The sequence below is a fragment of the Bison bison genome, unplaced genomic scaffold (genome assembly GCF_000754665.1).
Source record: "Bison bison bison isolate TAMUID 2011002044 unplaced genomic scaffold, Bison_UMD1.0 scf7180017864155, whole genome shotgun sequence".
Taxonomy (NCBI): Eukaryota; Metazoa; Chordata; class Mammalia; order Artiodactyla; family Bovidae; genus Bison; species Bison bison.
The window spans coordinates 107,674-125,406 of NW_011494727.1; the positions used below are offsets into that span (position 1 = coordinate 107,674).

Consider the following 17,733-nt stretch of genomic DNA (forward strand, 5'->3'; position numbering starts at 1 on the left):
ACCTGGTGGGCTACAGCCTATGAAGTCACAAAGAATCAGACACGACTGAGCACATTCTTGTACCCTGTATGGCTGTAGATAATGGCATGCAGTGCAAAGAGTTAAAAATGTGCATGGCTTTGTGGTGAGACTCAACCCACCTTTGAGATAAGACAAGTCTCTTGACAAAGCCAAGGGTGACGGGTGGGGAGAATAACTGTAGAGCAGCTGTGCTGTTACCAAGTGTCTGGTTCTAACTCCACAGATTCTGAGCCTCAGCCATCACAGGGCCCTGTGTCATTTCCAGATGTCTGACTTAATCTACCTCTGGAACTAGGTCTTTCTCTGATAAGTCCTCAGCGAAGACCACTGCCGTACTGGTGCCATACTGATGCCTGACCATCACAGCACCATGTCCACCAATAGGACATTCACTTTGTCCATCTCAGCCTCTTGGAACACCATATGGTTCTACCTCCGCCTGCCGCAGCTGTTCTCCACTTGTGTGGCCTTCTCACTGGTGGCCAGCATGGGCACTGGGAGAGGGGATGTAGGCAACTGGTCCATGGCCATCTGGTGCTTCTGTTTCACTGTGACCCTCATCATCTTCATTGCTGAGTTATGTAAGCTCCGGTCCCCCTTCGTTTCTTCTGGCACCACCTCCTCGACACCTACACCTGCTATGCCGCCCTCTTCTGCCTCTCGGCCTCCGTCATCTACTCCATCACCTTTGTCCAGTTGCTGTTCAGTCACCAAGTTGTGTCTGATTCTTTGTGACCCTGTGGACTGCAGCACACCAGGCCTCTATGTCCCTCACTGTCTCCGGAGTTTGCCCAAGTTCACGTTCAGCTGTGCAACATGAAGTACAAGCTGCCCGTCAAGGTTGTGCACACCCTGCTCATCGTGCTCCTCTACATCAGCGCTCTGGTCCTCTGGCCACTCTACCAGTTCTATGAGAAGTTGGGTGGGAAGCCCCAGCGGTCCAGTGATGAGGACTGCACTGATGGCTCACCGCCTACATGTGCACCTCGGACCAGCGCCTGGCTGTGGCCGTCCTGACAGCAGCCATCAACCTGCTGGTTTATGAGGCCGGCCTGGTGTACTGGGCCCGCCAGCTCTCTGTAGGAACTAAGGCTCTGCCCAGCACTCCTGATTCCCTCTGCTCATAGGAGGTATCCTCACCAAGCTCTGACATCCTCTGACATCCTCAGTGGACGTGAACTTGGACAAACTCTGGAGACAGTGAGGGACCTAGAGGCCTGGCGTGCTGCAGTCCACAGGGTCACAAAGAGTCGGACATGACTTGGTGACTGAACAGCAACAACGTTGTCTGATATTCTCTTCCTGGCTCCCTGTTGCCTTAACGGTCCAGAAGCAAGCCACGAGAATGAAGACAGAACACCAAATCTGGTGCAATGGGTCAGGGACCTGTAGCCTCTATTGGACTGAGGTGCAGAGTCCACTCTGAGTCCAGCTTTTATTCCTAATTGCAGACTACAAGACTTTCCTTGATGTTATCTTTCTCAAGACACGTGCTGTTTTAAGCACGTACTCCTAAATGTCATGGACTACACTGACATAGTCCAGATCTCCTTGTTTTTACTCCAGGCCATTCCCTTCCAGGCTAGTCTCAGGAACAATCAGCAAGTACGTAGGCAGTCTTCATGCCTGGCGCCTACCTGGTGTTCCAAAGTCCATGCTTTCATGATCCCGGTCATACTCCCTTCTGGGTCTGGCCTTGGGGTTTGTAGCAAGGCTATTATTCTAAGAAAATCATGAAAGATAATCATTAACATAGTTTCTTAATATATGCTGTTTTTCCAGATTCTACTTCTGTGGAATCTCTCAAGGCTGGGTAAATACATTATTAGGAATTCCCGGTAAATCTCCCCCTTTTTATTTTTGCAGGTGTAGATACACCAATCGAGCAACTTCTTTCTTCAGCAGTTCTTGGATGATTTCTTTCAGTTTCTCTTATCATCTGAGGATTAGACACAAAACAGTCAAAAATATACATCCTGATATTATAGTACTAAGCAATCCTCCTCCTACAGGGGTTTAGTTTATGTAAACCTTCTTCAATTTCTTCAAATAAGTTTCTGGGAGTAGTTGTAAGTGAGCATTCTGCATATTAGAAATAGTAGCCTGTAATTGGGAAATATCTAAGGATAGATTATTACAAACGTGTCCTCTCAAATGTTTAGATAATTGATCCCAAGTATATGCACTTTGATTACACTTATGAAGTGTGACACGAAATGAAGAGATATTCCAATCACACTTCAGATGAATTTGTAATTTTAAATTTTGTACTCTGTCCCCTAGTAGGAGAACTGCATTTTCTAAATCAATCAATCGTTCATTAACTTCTTGGTCTATGTGAGTTTGAGTTCCCCAGGCAGAACTTGCATTTTGGTGCCACTGCTGGACAAATGCAGTCATTTGTATAGTTTGATGCAGTGGCACCCCGGCTACTGCCATGGTTGTGGCTATAGCAGTAATTCTCATAATAGCTACTATAAGGAGTCCAATAAACCTTTTGGAACGTTGCAGTACTTTCTTTATAACCTTTAAAAGAGCATGTGTTTCAAGGGGGCCTTCCCAAGGTCTGGTTTGATTTACTGGAAGCCATATCCCCAATCTTCTTCTTAATATAACAAATGAGTGATTAGAATTATAAAGTGAAGAATTTAAGCAGGTACATAATTTTCAGTCCTGGCAAGAAAGTTCCTGTACACTTTCACTGATAGAAATTGTTCCTTTCAAGAGCACATAAGGATCTCTCATGCAAGCCTGAATATAAAATGTCCAATTTGTACTGGTATTAAATGTCAATGAATAATTCGTTTTATCAGAATAATATCCATCCCAAATTTGGAATCTTTTAATACTTAAAGCTAATTTCCAAATCCCTCCTTGCCCTCTTCCTTGATCTAATTGTGGGAACGGGGTGACATGCCACTACCATGCCATATAATTGGATGATCTGAAGAGTGGTGAATTAGTATGGTTAAAGACTTTATGTCCCTGCCAACACAGCCTTTTGTGAGGATAGCAGAACTGCTTTTGATGAGAGCAATTAGAGACTGCATACCCCTTAGGGGACCAGTCCCATACAATTCCATAGGAACCATTAATCAAAATTATTCCCTCAGTCCCGCTGCAATTACCCCACTGAATACAATCTTGCTTTTCAGTCCACAGCTTGTGATGCTTGCATAAAGGTCTGTCCAATTTGGTGTCATTATGGGGTTCCCTGGTGGCTCAGACGGTAAAGCGTCTACCTGCAATGCAGGAGACCCAGGTTCAATCCCTGGGTCAGGGAAGATCCTTGGAGAAGGAAATGGCAACCCACTCCAGTATCCTTGCCTTGAGAATCCCGTGGACGAGGAGTCTGGCAGGCTACAGCACAGGGGTCACAAAGAGTCGGACACGACCGAGCGATTTCACATCGGGTTCTGAATTGTTATAAGCAAAACTCAGACCACAGAGAAGATGTAGCTGAACCTTAACATAATTACTATTTAAAGAATTAGTGGACAGCCAGGCTTGCATAGACAATTTAAGACATCTTGTAGTTGGTCCCATACAAGTTGGCCAGGATTCATACCCATAAGTAACACTGAAGGGAGTCCCTTCCTCTTGTTTAAAAAGAGGAAGACGTGTATCTTTAGGTCCTGGTACCCAGGAAGAATAATAAACATAAATGGGGATCATAGAATCCCCACAGTCAACGGGTTTTAGTAATGGGAGGCTAGGTATATATGCCCAATAAGTGTAATTTTTAGATTCAGCTGTTGCTAAGGGTTTACTCACTGTGGTGGTGATAAGAGCAAACACGGCAGCAGGCAGACTGTTAGGAGTGACAGCTTTCCCTTTATTTTCTAAGATCTCTTCTGATTTCTGTGTTAATCTTTTAATTTTTTATCCCCAAGTGGGGATCTTGTTGCAATAAGTCAACGGGAGAGGAATCGTTATCTTTGTCTGTTTCAGACTCAGGCCTTTGAAACTTATTTCTGGGGGCGCAACGTTCCACAGAAAAGATGCTTTCAGATGACGTGAAGGGATGTTTCTGAATCACCTGGTGAAACACAAGCGAACCCCTCCCCCAGGTTGTCAGAGTCCCCCTGTGCTATGAACGTGTTACTGGATCACATCACCGAACAGGTGGTTTGGGGTGAATTTCTTTTTGTTCCTTTTTAAAATGTCATTCTACTGCAGTGAAATCATTATTTTGATGCAAAAATTTAAAATAAATCATGCTTTATAGAATTTTTACTGTGGAGGAAGTGACATTCCATTTCCCACCTTTTTGTTTTTGTAGCATTTCTTTAAGAGATCTGTTAGCTCATTTTACAATATCTTGTCCTTGGGGATTATAGGGAGTTCATGTATGATGTTTCATAGGCCAAGCCTTTTTAAAAATCCCTAAAAGGGGAACTAGTGTAAGCCAGGCCATTGTCTGTTTTTATATTTTGTGGGAGGCCCATAGTAGTAAAGCAACTACGCAAATGTGAAATAACATGTTTTGTAGATTCCCCAGAGCAAGCAGTTGCCCAGATAAACTTAGAGTTAGTATCAACCATGACGTGTACATAAGCAAGCTTTCCAAAGGGTGGAATGTGAGTTATGTCCATCTGCCAGATCTGATTTGGCTTCAGGCCACGGGGATTAACTCCCAAGTCTTCTGTTGGAGATGTGGTTATCACAACCATCTGGCATGTAGGATAAGGCCATACAATCTGTTTAGCTTGAGCCCAAGGGATATGAAACTTGGTTTTTAAATATTTTAATTACAATGTGACAGATCATGAAGGGCTGATGCTTCTATAAATTCTGAAAATAAAAGGGCATTGGCTTGATCATCTCTGAGATGATTGGATGGCATCTCCGACTCAATGGACATGAGTTTGAGTAAACTCCGGAAGCTGGTGATGGATAGGGAGGCCTTGGATAGGGACGCCTGGCATGCTGCAGTCCATGAGGTTGCAAAGAATCAGAGACAACTGAGCAACTGAACTGAACTCTGTTAAAGGCCCTGGTAAATCAGTATGAGCTGGAGTATGAGTAATGTAGAATGGAGACTGTTGGTATCTAATCACCTTTTGTAAATTTGTAAAAAGTGTATACAATGTAGATGGGATAGTATCCTTAATAGTTGCTATTTCTATATGTTTAGTAACATGTACAGAATATTGAGAATCAGATAAGATGTTACTTGTTTGGGGAATATTTTGTAATGTGTGTTTAATCGCCAGAATTTCTGCTTGTTGTGTAGAATATCCAGGTGTTTAAATAACAAGCATAAACGTGCCTGTATATCCTGTTTTACCTCAGGATATAGTAGTGCCATCTGTAAAAATAGGAGGAGCTGAGGGAATGGGGTCGACACTAGTAATTCAGGACAAAATCCATCTTGTTTGTTTTAAAAACTATAAGATAAAATCAGGACAGTGTCTGTCGATTTGCCCAATATAGTCAGCTAAAGCAAGTTGCCAAGATAATCAATTGTGAAGAGAATATTTTAATTCTTTGGAAGTTAGTGCAGTGCAAATAAGGCAGGAATCATGTCCAGTAAGCTATTGAACACGCCCTCTTCCTTTGAGAATTATAGTGGCTATCATATCTAAATACGGGGTAATAGATTTTGTTTGTGAATTAGCTATGAATATCCATTCAACTATTAAAGGAGTTAGCAAATCAACCTAGTAGGGGAATGAGGGGTAGGGAAGATAAACAACTGGAGAGGCGCCAAAGGGTCTGTTCTGTCTATTTGGCATTTTTGTGCAGCTTGTTCTATAACTGATAGTTCTTTCTCAGCCTCAGGAGTTAGCTCTCGGGAGCTATTAAGCTCTGGATTCCCTCTTAATAGAATAAATGGGCTAAAGAAAAAGTTGGAATCCCTAACTTAGGTCGAATCTAGTTAATATCTTCCAGTAATTTTTGTAAGTCATTTAGAGTTTTAATTGAGTCTCTGCACATTTGCGCCTTTTGTGGTTTGATTGTAGTATGCGGGACTATATTTCCTAAGTACTGAAAAGGTTCAGTGTATTGTAATTTATCAGAAGCTATATACAAGCCAGCACACTCCAAGCATTCCTTTAGCTTTAAAAACAGTTCCTTTAGGCTTTCAACTTCAGGTAAGGCACATAATATATCCTGATATATGCAAGAGGGAACTGTTGATAGCTGGGTGTAAAGCCTTCGTTACAAAATGTTGACAAATAGGGGGCTGTTAAGCATACCCTGAGATAATACAGTCTATTAAAATCTTTTATGTGGCTCCTTTAAATTAATGGAAGGAACTGAAAAGGCAGATCTACGTTGATCATCAGGGTGTCAAGGACTAGTGAAAAAACAATCTTTGAGGTCAATAACAAACAAATGCCAATTTCTTGGAATCATACTAGGATTAGGGAGGCGAGGCTGCAAAGCACCCATCGGAACAATAATAGCCTTAACAGCTCTCAGATCAGTAAGCATTCTCCATTCACCAGATTTCTTTTGTATAACAAACACCAGAGAATTCCAAGGGCTAAAGGACTCAATAATATGTCCCTTGCTAAGCTGTTCATTAACTAATTCATGTAAAGCCTCCAATTTTTCTTATTTTGGAGGCCACTGCTCTATCTACACAGGTTGATCAGTTTTCCAATTAAGAGGTATGGGTGTGATGGAGGAAGATTAATATGAGCAGTGGCCACTAAAGAAAAGGGAGCGGTTTGAAATCTTGAGTAGTCAAAGGATAAATTTTCCTTGTTGATTTGTGCCCAGTCCCAATCCTGGTATATAACGTTGACTGAACATAATTCAGTGACTGGCCTCGCTATATTGATTTGAAGGAATATGTATCTCAGCATGTCATTGTTCCAAGAGATCATGACCCCATAGATTGCCAGGTATATCAGCAATATAAGGTTAGATAGTGGCTGCTTGTTTATCAGGCCCTGAACAAGACAATACCATAGCACTCTGCTTTAGCCCCTGTGCCTGTCCCGGACCTACAATAGATATTGGAGCAGGCCTAGTCAGCCACACTTTAGGCCAATGTTGAGAGCTGATGATAGGAATATCAGCTCCAGTATCTATTAAACCTTGAAAGTTTTTGCCACTTATATTGACTTGTTAGGTGGGTCTGGATTCTAAAATTTTTTCAGTGAGAAAAATACCAGCCTTTCCTGTGCTTCCAAATCCCCCAGAGCTCTGCTTTTTGTCTGAATGTCCTATACCCACATAAGGTAGAATTAAAGGCTGAACAATTCTATCCCCTTTAGAAACCTTCCAGGGAAGAGCAGTAGAGGCCATAACCTCCAATTCTCCTTCATAATCACTGGCTATAACTCCGGTATGAATTTGAACTCCCCGGGAAGTCAGCCCTGATTTTCCTGACAATAATTCAACTGTTCCCTGTGGAAGCAGTCCCAATATTCCTGTTGAAATAACAGTTGGTGTCTCTCCAGGAGTAACAATAATATCCTGACTACTACTTATATCAAGGGCTGTGTTTCATTGGGTTGCTGGGGATAATTCCATGACACAGCATGGTAAATCTTGTCCTGGTCTAGGTGCGGGGGGGGAATAGAATTTCCAGACATGAGACAGAATGAGAGGGAAATAAAGTTTATTAGAATGGGGGACACTGTTAGAACAGAGGGCCAGCTCAAGGGAGAACCAACATTGAACAGGGGTCTTTAGTCCACTTTTATACCCAGGGTACAAGGAGTGGGATAGGGGTCTTGTGGGTCATTTGCTGATTGGACGAGGCACATATACTGGGTGGAGGGAGGAGTAAGGCAAATACCTTCTCCCTATAGGGTAAGAGGGGAGCCAGGTTATGCTGCTCAGGAGGACTTGAAATCCATTAATAGTTACAACAAGGGGGAGGGAAGGATGACAAGGGTCTGGTTTTTCCATTCCTGCATTGCAAGATCCTCCTTGGTTTTATCTGCTCTTTTGTCCTTGGGTCACCATATTCCTCCCTCTCTTTATTTCTAGGGCTAATTCTTTGGCCTCTTTTGATATCCTGCTCATGTCTGTCTACCTATTTCCCTTCTCAGGCATTTGGGAACCCAGTCTCAGGGGAAAAGGGGCGATGACCACTCTGGCTTCTTCAGGCTGTACAGGGGCGTCGTGGGGCTCTGGGTTCCCTTTGTCTGCTCTCTGTCAGGTGCATTTACGGAGGGAGATGAGAGTCCATGGAATGATAAGGTGGCTTGTTTCAGCATTGTCTGGGTGTTGGTCAGGGAATATTCTTGTCATCCTACCACTTGGAGATTTGTTGTATTCTGGAAGAAACAAACTTAACAAGAAAGTTAAAGGTATATGGCCCAAAGATTAATAGAAGTAGAAAAGCTGCTCCGGGGCAACCAGGGGAACCAGGACCAGACATTGGTTTGTGACGTTAGTGTTTCTCTAGGTATGAGAAGATGCAAGAATTTGGGCTCATAAAATCTTTACCTGAAAACATCTGACTATCTGAAGGCCGGTTCTTCTGGGTTTTTCCCAGAGCACAGAGTGCCTTATTTCTGATCTCCACCCTGACCTCCTTTCAGGCAGTATCGAAGGTCAGCAGCTTGCAGTGGTCATGATGTAATCTTTGTAGACGCAGCTGGCAAGTACTAACTTCCGGTCAGCAGGGCCCCTTCACAGACACATATTTGACCATGTCTGGGGGCCATTTCATGGCCATTGTGTCCCACGGTGCTGGGAAGGCTCATTCCCAGGTCTAGGGAATATTCCATTGACAGGCCACTCAGTGTGCTGTTATTGGACCAGGCCTTGCAAGTAGCAAGTCTCTGGACCACTGTCTTACTAGCCTCTTGGTCCAGGAAAATATTCCCTCTTGTTGCTTCTTCCCATATCTAGAGTTACATTATTACAATCATTGATCTCATATGGAACTGCATATCAGCATTGTATCACAGGCTCAGTCACACATTTGTTAACGTAAGAAATAATCTTCCGAAACAAGTGACATAGAAAATAATATAGCTATAGCTAGCTGTTATTAGTAAAGCCATAAGCAGAAGGAAATGGCAGCCCACTCCAGTGTTCTTGCCTGGAGAATCCCAGGGACGGGGGAGCCTGGTGGGCTGCCGTCTATGGGGTTGCACAGAGTCGGACACGACTGAAGCGACTTAGCAGCAGCAGCAGCAGCAAGCAAGAATTATAAGTCAAAAACTTTCGTTAGGTAGAGCCTGGTATACCCCAGGTCATCTGACTTCATTTGTTAAATGACTATAGGCTGGTGTTAATCTCCTGGTTGTACATTATGGAACATCTGACCTTTATCTGAAGATTGGTTACTGTGATAAGCCTTAGAAACAAACTTAGAGTGTCCTTTTTAATAGTTTAATTAAATCTTTTAGCAATATAACATAACAAGGAACTATCTCAGAAGTGAGTCTTAGCAAACACTAGACCTTAATTAACAAAACTAGAAATTTAGTTTAACAATTTACAAAACTTAATATTCAGTGATTTTTTCATTATGGAGGCATTAACTCTGTAGCCAGGGAAGGCTTTAACCCATCAAATAAAAATGAGGTTTGTCAGGGAGCTGGGAAAAGCCAAGCGGCCGTCTTGGATTTCCCATAGCCCTGACTCTTTGATTTTCAGCTATTGTTCACCCATTTTTAATTCCCCAATTCAGGAGTAGACTGTTGCCATTTTTTAAGGACATTAGGATAGCACAAGTCTAACAGTGAGGCGTTATTTTTTGTAGAAGCAGAATGAGCTTTTACATGTACCATAATCTTAAATAACACTTATTTACTAAAGTAACAAAAGATTTTCAAAACAAATATAAATCACTCAAAGGCAAAGAAATTCATAATCTATTATTGAAAGATTCATTCTAAGAAAACTTTGTTCTCTTAACATAGAGAGTAGACTAAATTCCAGTCTGTTACCAATTTATCAGGTAGCAAACAAACAAAATTTATCAGTTAATCTTAGAAAAGTCTTTTCCATACATCTTGAAGAACTAGCAGTATTTTTCTAAAGGCGTGAGAGTGAAACCATACAAGGCATGTTTAAAATCTAATTAAATTGTAATTGACAAAGTAGCCTGGTCATTGCTGTGACTTGTAACACTTTAACATGATAACTAGAATTATAACTGACAACATTTTACCAGGACATATCAGATTTTCATGAATTTCACATAATTTCTAGGATATCTATATAAGTAACATCAACCACACAATTTAACCTGAGAAGATTCGCCACTCCTCCAACAATATTTCCCATGCAATTTAACATGTCAAATGAACTCAGGTAGTTTAAGAGCTCTTTGGGATGTCTCAGGGGCCCTCTGAAGCATCCCAAAGTCAGCTAGAAGTCAAGCTATTTAGGCAGTTTTGTCAATAAATATCAGAAGGGTTTATAACACTCAGTCAGATAGAATTATATAGATCACTGTGAAATAATATATTCACTTAGCCAAAGTAACAAAGAAGATTTCAAAGGTAAACATAGAACAGATCACTTTAGAGGCAAAGAAACTTAAAATCCGTTATCAAAGGCAGTTCAACATCTCAAGAAAACTTTTATTTATACACAAAACTCTTCCCTTGGGGTCCACTTTCCATAAAGCCTTCTTATCACTCTCTGTACCCATTTGTTCTCCCATCGTGGAACAGCCAACGGTAAGTCAGACCTACTTCCTTCCCCTTCATAAAGTGTAACTTCATTCCTCATACCTTCTCTACTGAACACACACATCCTGCTTTCCTTAAGCAACCAAGAATTGACCTTTATATTAGCATTCTATAGATTGGTGAACACACATACCAGTGATAATTTCTCAAAAAAATTCTAGCGAACATTTCAGGATGGCGTCAAACATTATTTATTAATAGTCCAAAATCTTTAGTTTCTCTGTAAATTAGTATTCAGTAATGAATGTTTCAGAATCTTATTTTATTTGGAAATGACCTAGCTGTTCAATAAACTTCTGTTACTTAGTTCAGCACAACCCTAGAAATCCAGATTACCAAAATCTAGAGAAACTGTTTTAGACAGACATTTTTAATCTTAATAGAGTTTATCTAAAAGCTCATATCTTGTTTACATTTTTTTTGAAGTTTTTTCACTCGAGGTACCTTCCTTGCTGACAAACCTGTGACAGATATAACAATATAAAATATTTAACTTATAATAAACCTAGGTACAATGAAAATATGCTTAATCTTAATGACTCTTAGACATGTCTATATTAGATTAGCAAACAAATGTTAATACTAGATATTTAATATTGAATATTTCCCAATTCACATGAATCTGAAATTCAGTTAGGTTAATTTCTCTTGTATTTAGAATTGTCTGATTTGTAAGCACTTACTTTTCTTTAGGCCAATTAAATTAGAACTCACAACTTCAGCAATATTATTAAAAAAAAAAAAAGACACACACTGAGACACACATAAATCCAGACAGACAGACAGAGATCTCATAGTTTTCTGCCTGAGATTTAAAATGTCTCTTTGAACCACCTTCCCCCCTCCCCCCACTGCTTTTTTTTGCTGAAGTTCTAATTTGCCCAAGGCTGAGGTCTCAGGCAAAGTGGGCTGTGTATTTCAGGGACATAGAAAGAGTTAACTTCAAGCTTTTCCCTAGGCAGGGCTTTTATTTATTTATTTTTTTTAGGGATGAATAACTTTTTATTTTTTATTCATTTTTTTAATATAAATTTATTTTAATTGAAGGCTAATTACTGTACAGTATTGTATTGGTTTTGCCATACATCACCATGAATCTGCTACGGGTGTACACGTGTTCCCCATCCTGGAACCCCCTCCCACTTCCCTCCCCGTACCATCCCTCTGGGTCATCCCAGTGCACCAGCCCCGAGCATCCTGTATCATGCATCAAACCTGGACTGGCGATTCGTTTCACATATGACATTATACATGTTTCAATGCCATTCTCCCAAATCATCCCACCCTTGCCCTCTCCCACAGAGTCCAAAAGACTGTTCTATACATCTGTGTCTCTTTTGCTGTCTCGTATACAGGGTTATTGTTATCATCTTTCTAAATTCCATATAAATGCGTTAGTATACTGTATTGGTGTTTTTCTTTCTGGCTTACTTCACTCTGTATAATAGGCTCCAGTTTCATCCACCTCATTAGAACTGATTCAAATGTATTCTTTTTAATGGCTGAGTAATACTCCATTGTGTATATGTACCACAGCTTTCTTATCCATTCATCTGCTGATGGACATCTAGGTTGCTTCCAGGTCCTGGCTATTATAAACAGTGCTGCAATGAACATTGGGATACACGTGTCTCTTTCAATTCTGGTTTCCTCGGTGTGTATACCCAGCAGTGGGATTGCTGGGTCATATGGCAGTTCTATTTCCAGCTTTTTAAGGAATCTCCACACTGTTCTCCATAGTGGTTGTACTAGTTTGCATTCCCACCAACAGTGTAAGAGGATTCCCTAACAAGCTAGTTGTTTCTAATTGCACATGCAAAAAGAACCAGTTTTGCAGTTTCCAAGAAAAAACATTTTTGTTTTAACCAGTTTTCTCTGGAGTCTAAAGAATATCATGGCCATCCTGTGTCAAAAAGTCATCTTTCCTTTCTGTAGTCATAGTTTTACACCTTAATTATAGACCAACTATGCTCAAATTGACTCTGATATCAGGGACAGATCAGTTGATAAAATTCTTGGATTGTCCCTCTGGTGGGAAGTGAGGTCTTTGTCCCATCAGAAGAATCTGAAGGGTTAAGGAAATTTGCAGGAGTGAGGGAAGCTTGATCCTTCCCCACCCTGAGAAACAGTAGTTAGCAGGGAACTCTTTAGGATGTTTAGGAGTGGGGGAAACTTGGTTCTCTCCCCACCTGAGAGATAAGCATAGAGGACAGTTTTGATCCTTCAGGCTTTTGAATATAGGAGAAAGACCTGGACCAAAGGGAACCTCAGAATTCTTTCCTAGAGATCATGTGGATATGAAAGGTCGAGTAGGGGTTGTCTAGGAAATCTAATGGAGAGAGACACAGCAGGGGACAGGAGATAGGGAGGCAACAGAAAGACACATGCGGCATGAGTCCCTCAAATCCATATTCTAACTGAGGGCCATGAAGGACTGAACATAAGGAAATTCTGAATCCTTCCTCTGCTTTTGGCAAAACCTAGTGTGCCATTTAGAGGCCATTTTTGTGGGGTCCCCCAGTTTGTATTGGGGCAGGCCTTTTGCAGGGTCAAAATTTTCTAGTTTCTGAGAATGTAGCCAAGGGGTGAGTCTGAGAAAGGCTCCCAAGACATACCAGAATCCATCCTTAGCCTATACACCATAGAACGGGGGTACTGAGAGTCACCAACGGCAAAAAGTCGTCCCTTTTTTGTCTCAGTGACGTCTCGGTGCAACTCTTGGCACAAAAATAGCCGACCGTCCCAACAGTAGCGTACAACAGTGAGAGGTGACCTCTGAGAACTGTGCAGCTAAGGCATCATGTGACCTGGGCAGAGAAAGACAGAGATCCCTGGGAGCAGCTGGGTGACTCACCATTGGGTGGTTGCCTGAAACATGGAAGGCACTCTTGGGATGGCTCAGAGGCAACACCGAGGCTCCTGTAAATCAATCCGGACCGAAAGGGAAAGAAGTGAAAGTGACAGGCGAGAAGGCTGAGGAATCCACCTTACAATGCTACGGGGGAGGCGGTGGCCAGGGGACAATGGTCTGTCCCTGCTTTGCTTCAACCACTACGTGCCTGACACGGTGCATGGAAGTTGTCTTCCTGGGGGCGGATGCCCTTGTGGCCTGATCCGCTCTGCGACCCTCCTAGTGGACCGGCTCACGGGAGTCTTCATGTGGCAGGCACCCTAATGGCCTTTAAGAGCCTGAGCCGTGCCCACACAACATTGGTTGGCCTAGTCCTCAGTTGGAAAGAAGACGAAGGAGAGACCCTTCCCATTTGGGTGGCAGCTACTGGGGCTCAGTGAGCTGTGGGGTCCTTGGAACACACCAGAGGATAACCCTGGCCAGAGTTCCTCAGTTGCTTCCACAGCACTTGCCTGTTCGCAGAGGGTCCCTATGAGAAAGGAGAAGTGAGGAGGTGGGGAAGAGACCCCAAGTCCCCATATAGGCCACCAAAAATGTTGTGGTCTAGGAGCTGGTGGGAAAAAATTTCCAGACATAAGACAGAATGAGAGGGAAATAAAGTTTATTAGAATGGGAGACACTGTTAGAACACTGGGCCAGCTCAAGGGAGAACCAACATTGAACAGGGGTCTTTAGTCCACTTTTTAACCGGGGTACAGGAGCGGGATAGGGGTCTTGTGGGTCATTTGCTGATTGGATGAGGCATGTATATTGGGTGGAGGGAAGAGTAAGGCAAATACCTTCCTCCTATGGGGTAGGAGGGGAGACAGGTTATACTGCTCAGGAGGACTTGAAATCCATTAATAGTTACAAGAAGGGGGAGGGAAAGACGACAAGGGTCTGGTTTTTCCATTCCTGCATTGCAAGACCCTCCTTGGTTTCATCTGCTCTTTCGTCCTTGGGTCACCACAATTCTGACCGTTATTGTTGCTGGCAGGAGTAGTTGGGGAAGACACCTGTGGAGTCTGAACAGGACAGGCTCCCTTGTTTGATGGGGCTGGGAGCTTGCCCTGGGAGCCGTTTCCCAAAAGGGGGGTGCCATCCTTATGAAATTTAGAACGACATTGATTTGCCCAATGATTTCCTTTTTTACATTTTGGGCAGAGGCTGGGGACATTCCCCTTTTGTGAATTACCTTTTTGAAAGTTCCCTTTTTTGAACTTACATTCAACCCTAGTATGTCCAGGTTTCCCACAATTAAAACAAGTGCTGGGGAATTTAGGAAGTTGTAATCTAGCCATAGCTTGAGCTAATAAATCCCCTTTAAAGGATTCGGTTCCCACTCCCTGGCATAGCTTAACATAATCATTTAAACTAGCTTTTCCTTTGAAAGCGTTCATTACTTTTTTGCAATCAATGTTAGCATTATCGTAAGCCAACAATTGTAATAAGATGTCTGCTGCCTTGGCATCTGTGACTTGCTGGGAGATTGCCTCTTGTAATCGGGCAATAAATTCAGTATAGGGCTCCTTAGGCCCCTGGACAACTTTTTGAAAGGAAACAGAAGTCTGGCTTATTGACTCTATTTTCTCCCAGGCCCTCAAGCAACAGCTTCGCAATTGTTTTATGGCTTGATCATTCATACGTATTTGATCTTGCACTCTCCCCCATGGACCTATCCCCATAAGTTGTTCCAAGGAAATAGGGATATTATGAGTCTGATTGTGTGCAGCCAGAGTCTCAGCATGATCCTGCCACCAAGTTCTGAACTGACGAAACTCCCCTGGGGTCAAGACTGTTTTTGCTAATGCCAACCAATCTGCTGGAATGAGGCGATTGCCCTCTGCCACACTCTGAACTATTTCTACCGTGAACGGGGAATTTACACCATAATTTTGTATTGCTTGTTTTAATTCCTTTAGGATTTTAAAAGGAAAAGGCTCACGAACAGCCTCATAGACTCCATTAGGGTTGTTAGGATCAACACCAAGAGCTATACTCTCATGAATAGTCATAGGAGAGGTAGTACAAAAAGCCTCTAAATCTCCTTCCCGTTGTGCTTGTAAAATTCCTTTCTGTATGGATGAAAGGCGAGGAGTGGGCATAGACTCTCGACTGAAAATGTTTCCTGCAAAAGCAGGTGGTAGGGATGGAGAACAGTGGGAAGGAGGTGGAGAAAAAAATCCCTCATCACCCTCCTTGGGAGCTGAGGGAGCGGGTTTTGCAGATGGCTTGCCCTTTCCCTCTGGCTTCACATACTCTGGACTTTGAGGCTTTTCAAAAGAGTCATCATCACTTTCATCAGAAGAATCAGAAGTCTGTAAAAGTTCCAGTACTGACTTAATTAATGCCCACGTACTCCAAATAGAAACAGGGAGCGGAGTTCCTTTCACATATTCTTTCTTTAACTCAGCTCCAATCTTTTCCCAGGCTTTTAAAACTAAGGTCCCTATTGATGGGAACCAGCAGCAGTATTTATCCACTGCTTGTAACAATTCTAATAATTGCCCTTCACTAATAGAAACTCCTCCCACTTTCAAGAGCTGTCTTAATAAACAAATATACGGGCAGTAGTGTTCTGCACTCTCAACATTTCCCATTTTAACCCCGATTAAATGCCTGAAAGACTTACCAGTGGAGATTTTCAGAGGCCGCTCCATCGTCCCAGGTTCTGCGTCCTGCAGTTTCACTTGCACTCGTAGAGAGGTCTTCTGCTCCAGCCCCACGCTGGGTGCCAACTGTTGCCTTAACAGTCCAGGAGCGAGCCTTGAGAATGAAGACAGAACACCAAATCTGGTGCAATGGGTCAGGGGACCTGCAGCCTCTATTGGACTGAGGTGCAGAGTCCACTCTGAGTCCAGCTTTTATTCCAAATTGCAGACTACAAGACTGTCTTTGATCTTATCTTTCTCAAGACACGTGCTGTTTTAAGCACATACTCCTAAATGTCATGGACTATACTGACATAGTCCAGATCTCCTTGTTTTCACCCCAGGCCTTTCCCTTCTGGGCCAGTCTCGGGAACAATCAGCAAGTGCGTAGGCAGCGTTCATGCCTGGCGCTGACCCGGTGTTCCAAGGTCCGTGCTTTCATGATCCCAGTCATACTCCCTTCTGCATCTGGCCTTGGGGCTTGTAACAAGGCTATTATTCTAAGAAAAACATGAAAGATAATCATTAACATAGTTTCTTATGCTGTTTTTCCAGCTTCTGTTTCTGTGGAATCTCGCAAGGCTGGGTAAGTACAGCATTAGGAAGTCCCAGTCCAGCTCCCTCTCGCCCTCCTTTCACCCTTCCTCACTCTCCTTTCTGTTCCCTTCCCTCCTTCTGCTCTGTCTCCTTCTGGGTTTTGTGTTTCCCCACACCCTGTTTTGCCTTTTTCTCTTGGTGCTCCCATGTTTCCTGCATTTTCTGCTTTTTGTCCTTTATCGGGTCATCCTTGGTTTTCTTGTCTCCCGTGTCCTGACCACCTCTCCCCATTCTCCTTCTTCTGATCCATCAGGACCTGAGACTCTTTCCTTCTCTGCCCACAGCCCCCTCCCACCTCCTAACGTGCTGACTCCACAGCACACAGCCCTCTGTGCAGCTGTTCACACCCTGGGCCTCCGGAGGGGCCTCATTGCCAAAGTGTGTCTGTCCCCTTGGGGGTGCCTTAGTTGGTGTGTGTGTCTGGCTTTGGGGGTGGAGTGGATATATAGGGATTGGAGCCTGTCTCAGAGCAGAGGGATGTACCGTGTGTCTCCCTTTTCAGTTAAAACAAAATCTCTGCTGCTGCTGCTGCGAAGTCACTTCAGTCGTGTCCGACTCTGTGCGACCCCAGAGACGGCAGCCCACCAGGCTCTGCTGTCCCTGGGATTCTCCAGGCAAGAACACTGGAGTGGGTTGCCATTTCAAAACTCTGGAGGTCAATAATTCCCAGTGGGCGAGAGTCTTGAAGCAGAGACCCTGGGTCCCTGAGCCCCACCTGGTGCTCAGCCCCACCTGAGATTGGCTCCAGAATTTTGGCAGGCTCATTAAACACTGGCTGCCTAGAGGGCATCTTAGAGGAAGTCAGGGGTGAATGCCTTCAATCCCAGCTAGTGTCTGGGGAATTTAAAAAAAGGAGCTGAGAGAACTGTATGGTCGTGAAGACACCTGTCTGCAGTGTTGGTGAGGGGCAGTGATGTAGCCCCCCTGTCTCAGTGATGGAAACATCATTTCCTGC

General features: G+C 43.2%; 1 long non-coding RNA gene across 1 annotated transcript; it reads right to left on the minus strand.

The window, feature by feature from the left end:
• Positions 1-7,583: 7,583 nt before the first annotated feature.
• Positions 7,584-16,648, minus strand: LOC104989364. Its single transcript, XR_825363.1, has 3 exons — positions 16,163-16,648; positions 13,495-13,559; positions 7,584-11,101 (listed from the first exon to the last, which is right to left on the minus strand). It is a non-coding gene; the product is annotated as an uncharacterized LOC104989364 (long non-coding RNA).
• Between the last annotated feature and the right edge of the window lie 1,085 nt (positions 16,649-17,733).